The 5,454-nt window shown below is 56.4% G+C and overlaps 1 long non-coding RNA gene across 2 annotated transcripts; it reads right to left on the reverse strand.

Annotated features, from left to right (window-relative positions):
• Positions 1 to 639: 639 nt before the first annotated feature.
• LOC142872290 (uncharacterized) lies at positions 640 to 4,256 on the reverse strand. Of its 2 annotated transcripts, XR_012920490.1 has the most exons (3): positions 3,587 to 4,256; positions 930 to 1,037; positions 640 to 834 (listed from the first exon to the last, which is right to left on the reverse strand). It is a non-coding gene; the product is annotated as an uncharacterized LOC142872290 (long non-coding RNA). The 2 variants fall into 2 exon arrangements; XR_012920489.1 differs by having other exon boundaries at positions 640 to 1,037.
• Positions 4,257 to 5,454: the final 1,198 nt, after the last annotated feature.

Here is a 5,454-nt window from a genome sequence, read left to right on the forward strand (position 1 = left end):
ATGTATCCTGAAGGCTTGGTGGTAAGAGTAAAGTGTCAAATGTGGCTTTCTTTTCAATATCTCACTCTATTTGTGATGGTTAAGTTTGGAGGATATGAGTGCATCATTTAGTGAGTGATGCATAACAAACCACCCCAAAACTTCAAACCAACAACCATTTATTTAGCTCAAGATTACACAGGTCAGTAATTAAGGTTGGGCTCAGCTGAGCGGTTCTTCTGATCTCAGCAGGCTATAGGCTAATGTTGGCTGGGCTCACTTATGCATCTGCATCTGCGATGGGTCACTTGAGGGTCAGCTGGTCTAGGATGGCATCGCACATGTCTGAGAGTTGGCTGGTGATCGAGTAGGGCAGTGGGGGGGACTGAGCCATGTATCTCTCTTCCTCCAACAGACCAGCTAGGCAGAGTTCCAAGAAAGTGAGCAAAAGAGTGTAAGACCTCTTAAGATCTAGGCTCAGAACTTTTTCGGTCACTTTTGTAAAGCAGATATGGAGGGTGAGGAAATTGACCCCACCTCTGATGAGGGAGCACCTCTGATGGGTGCTGCAAAGTCACATTACAAAGGATATGGGTATAATAAGGAGTAGATGATTACAACCATTTTTATAATCTATCTACCATAAATAGTAAACACACATAAGTGGCCAGAAGTTTATTTCTCTCTTAATAATCCTGAGGTGGCTATTCTGAAGTAGTATGGAAGCTCCTAAAAGATCTCAGGAATTCAGACATTTTCTGTCTTTCTGCTTTGCCACCTCAAAGCTGCTTCTACCCATGAGGTTGCCTTCTGTTCCAAAATGGTTGCTGAGGCGCCAGCCATCAGGTTCTCATTCTAGGGAGAAAACAGAAAGTACTGGGGCAGGGAGAGGACGCAATGCACTTTAGTGCATTGCTCTTTAGGGCACTTTAATGTACTTTATGGCACACCTTCCAGCTGGGTCAGACCCACTATCAACTTCGGTCCACGTTTCTTTGGTTGACACCCACTATTGAGGGGCACAGGAGATGCAATCCTTGAATTGGGAACTTTGCCACCTGAAATAAAATCATTTTTCTGTTAGAAAAGAAGACATGGAGTATGAATATTGTATGTGAAAACAGCAGAGTCTGCCAGAGGGAAGAGAAGAGATGGGAGCAATGTCCTGAACGGAGTTTAGGGTGGCCAACTTCGCCTTCTTGGCATCTTAACTAAAGGACTGTAGCATATCCTGAGAGCAATGAAGACTCTTTCTCAATGATTTTACTTGTGAATTATACTAAACACACAAAAGTGTGTGCGAATGCATGCTAAGTGTCTACGTGCACTTATTAAGGGCAATAACATCCATGTGCCCTAAGGGTGAGAGAGAATTATTAGTCACCACCCCATCCAAAGGGTCTGCAGGCCCAGGACCTGCCCTCAGATCGCCCCTGGTGCAGGAGGGCACTCCCACACAGCACTCCCGAATCCTCCCCTCCCACCGGCCCCAGGCAGGGCCTGCCTCCTATCTGGACAGCGCCTGCAGGCAAACCCTGGTGGCACTGGCATGCCAGGGGGCAGCTCCTCCCCCTCACTCGCCCCCTAGACCCAGGCCAGGTCAGTGGCACCCCCATCTCTCTCATAAGCCTCACCAACTCCAGGTGGGGCCCCGAGGCCCCGAAGAGAACAATAGATGTCAGGAAAGGCCGATGTCAGGAGGAGATAAACCAAAAACGCAGATGAGTCCGCTCAGGTCTGGCCCAGACACAGGCCCCGAGATGACTTCCTGCCTGAGTTCAATTTCCTCTCACCCCCATTGACCGAGACAGCTCAGACAAGAGGCTGGACCCAGATGGAAGGGACAGAGTGGGCCGGGCACTGCAGCGGCAGGGCGAGCCCCCAGCCTCTGGGTAAGCAGGCTGCAGCCAGGGAGGGCTCCTCCCGGCCAAGGAAGAGCACGGCCTGCTCCCTCCTTCATGCAACAGGGACTGACCGGGCCCCCATTGGACCCCCTTCCTCTGCCAGCCTCGTGTGGCTGCTGGGGCACGACGCTCTTAGCTGACATCAGGCAGAAGGGCTCTGAGCCAGCGAAGGCCACCAAGAGTTCTAGGGCACAGACACTGCCCGCGTGGAATGAGTGCTCTGGCCCGAATCCAGCAGTGCCAGAGGATGGGAGAGCTGCCACGCAGGGGTCTTCGAGGCCCCCCTCCCTCGGGTCCTGCTGTTCCTCATGCTGGACGGCTGCAAAGTGCTGCATTTGAAGAGAGGGCTCCCAGCGACGAAGGAATGAGTGAGTGCGTGCGGGAGCGGTCGGCAGCCACGTGTGCGGACAGCATACGGACCCACCCCACAAGCTCTTACCGGATGGGCGCCCAGTGCGTGCTGAACTGGCACCTGTGCAGGGGGCAGGACAGAGAGGAAAGGCCCCTCCTTGCCCACCGTCCCCACAGTCCATTAGGAAGTGGAGAGGAGTGTGACAGGCCCTGCAGCCTTTCCGCGCTCACTCACCTCCCCAGCACAATTATCTTATCCTCCCCCGCACCAGGGCTTTGATTTTGTGCCCACATCCTGCCCACAAGCCACCCGTGTCCCTTCCTCTTGCAAGCAGACCTGTCCCAGCTCCAGGGTGAGCCCAACTGGTACCCCAGGAGTGACCCCACCCGCTCCTTGCTGGTGATGGGTGCAGATGTGGGCCAGGGAACAGAGGCTCCTGGGGCCTCTGGACCATCGACCCTTCTCTTCCAGAATCAGAGGGACCCTCTCCTACCTCTTCTGGCCACTGCCGTGCAGAGATGTGAGCCCGGAGTCTCACTCCCCACCCAGAGGGGCGGCTGGCCCATAGAAGAGGCAGCGTCTGGGCTGGGCAGCATGAGCCACACCACCCCCAGGGCTACGGGGGTCCCCACCACGCAGGGCCGCCATGGCCGGGTCTCCCTGCCTCGGCTGAAGTCACCCCACCCCACCCTCCCCACCCCCGTGTGGCCTGATACAGGCTGTCACAGAGGAGGGATTCCCTGCCTGGAGGAGGAGACACCTGTGCAGTTTTAATAGATGGCCGTGAATTTGCCAGAAGGATAGGCAAGAACATTCCAGGTAACAGAGAGCTCAATAGCTGGCGCTGGCTATCGCCAGGCGGGCGGCTCTCCTGGGAGCTCATTCAGTCCTCCCAGCGGCCTACGGGGACAAACAAATATGAGCTTCATTGAGGATAGTAATTGGCTTTATCCCCACGAGGAGACTGAGGCACACAGAGGCAACGTGCCCCAAATCACACAGCTGGATAGAGGCAGAGCTCCGCTTCCCAGCCGAGCCCCTGGCCCCAGGGTCCAGACCCCTAACCTTCTGCTCTGAATCCCACCGCGTCACCTTGGGGCAGTCATTTGACCTGTGGAGGCTCTGTCTTCTCTGTGAAATGGAGACATAAAATCCTAATGACAAACCAGAGACCAGAGCAAGGGGACTTTATATCTTTTCCTGTCTTAACTGGGGTCCCCTGTCCTTTCTCCCTGAGGGAGCCAGTCCCAGGCACGGCTCAGATGTCCCGGGGCCAAATTGGCATCTGCTCCACCACTCTCTTCCCAGTGGCTCTGGGCAGGGATTGTAACTCCGGAGCCTGTTTACTCACCTGTACGATGGAACTAATGACACCTGGCTCGTGGGTAGGCCGGCCAAGCGCCGCGGGCGTGGGCGGTTTAGCTAGCAGCGGGCGAGGCCGGTGGAGGGCGCGGAGGACGCCAGCTCCGTCCCAGCGTCTTCGGATGGGGACGGGAGTGGGAACGGCGCGGGTGGGCTGGGGAAGCCGAGTCTGCAGCCGAGGCCAGGGCTCAGGAGCGCAGCGGATCAGGGAGGACGACAAGGAAGCGCCAGCCCAGGAGGAGGCGGGCAGGGTCAGCCTGCCAAATGCCGGAGAGGGCAGCGGTGACAAGAGCCCCGAGCACCTGCCACCTGCCCGAGCTGGCGGTGAGGAGGTCATCGGCGACCTCGGCGGTGGCGGCTGCGAGGCGGAGGGAGTGGAAGCTGCCAGGCGGAGGGTCCCACCGAGGCGGGAACCGGTAGCACCAGACGGTGGGGTAAGGTGGGGCGCGAGCAGAGCTGCGGGGGTTCTGGGCGCGGAACCGCCCCGCCCCGCCGCCCCCACCGCAGCCAGGGACCAGGCGGGGCAGCCTGGGAGGACACGACGGCTTTGCCTTTCGAGTGCGCCAGGTCTGAAGGGCCACCCAGCTGGGCCCTCGGCACTGGTCGGGCCTGAGGCGCCGTCTGGCTCCAGCGCCCGTGCTGTGGATTTGACGTTACAGGTCACTGTGGACACGTGGGGAGGCGGATCGCGCGTGCATCGCGGTGGGATGGGCGGAAGATGGCTGGATGGACGGATGGACGGATGGAGTCCTAATGATAAATGGCAACTGAACATTAGGAATCCCAAGCTGGCTAGCAGCTGGTCCTGCTCCAGGAGCACCCTCCCCTGCCTTCTCCTCTGCCTTCTTCCTCCTCCTCATCCTCCAAGGCGTGCTCAGATGTCGCCTCATCCAGGAAACTTGCCCTAACCTTCGCCTCCTGGTCCTTCCACCCCCAGCTGGGTTGGGGTGGGCGCCATCTTGCCTCTACCTGGGCTGTTGTCAGAATCTCCATTGCCTCAGGCAGTGCCTGGAGAGCAGAGCTGAATCGACTATTTAACTAATTTGTTAAAGGGAGGGAGGGAAAGAGGGAAAGATCGAGAAAATTAATTAAAACCTCTGTTAACCAGAATATCTGGCTAACCATCAGGGGGAGAAATGCCAAAGCACTGCGCTCCCAGACTTCTTCCACTGAGGGGTCTCCCAGCCCAGGGTCTGCTTTAACCAGTAGATGAGTGCCTATAGCTAGCAGCATCCCTGCACTCAACTCTTGGATTCAGTGCCAGAGGCCCCTACTTTCCACCGACCACATGCCCAGAGTCAGGTGTGGCCTTGGACCACACAGGCTGGAGACTGAGTCGAGCAGACAAATAAAACCCAACCACCTGCAGGCTCGCCAGAGACCAAGTGACTCCAGGATCTGAGGGCAAAGTCAGAGAGGGACAGAAGGCAGCCTGGGCAGGGTAGGTCTTTAGAGCCAAGAAGCAGGTTCCAGATGGGAGTGGTGCAGTACTTTCAGAAGATTCATAGGAGAGAGGTGGAGGCAACACATATGCATGCGCACTTATTTCACTACTGAGGTGCTATTGTTTTAGGCACTCGTTCAACAAATATTTACTGAGCAACTGCTTGGACCAGGCATTGTGCCTGGGACTTGGGCTCCATGTGTGAGCAGAGTGCCTCTGCGTGGGGTGGGGGAACTCTCGGGCATAAATTCCACCCACAATGCGCTGACCCAATTTAAAAGACTTCATAAATGAGGATTATAAAATGTTAAATGAGTAAATTAAATCTTTTTGCAAGGAACATTGCAACCCCTCTCACTCCTGACCTCCCTCCCCTCCTCTTTCTCCATAGCACTTACCACCATCAGACATCC

This window comes from Microcebus murinus, chromosome 8 (genome assembly GCF_040939455.1).
Source record: "Microcebus murinus isolate Inina chromosome 8, M.murinus_Inina_mat1.0, whole genome shotgun sequence".
Lineage (NCBI taxonomy): Eukaryota > Metazoa > Chordata > Mammalia > Primates > Cheirogaleidae > Microcebus > Microcebus murinus.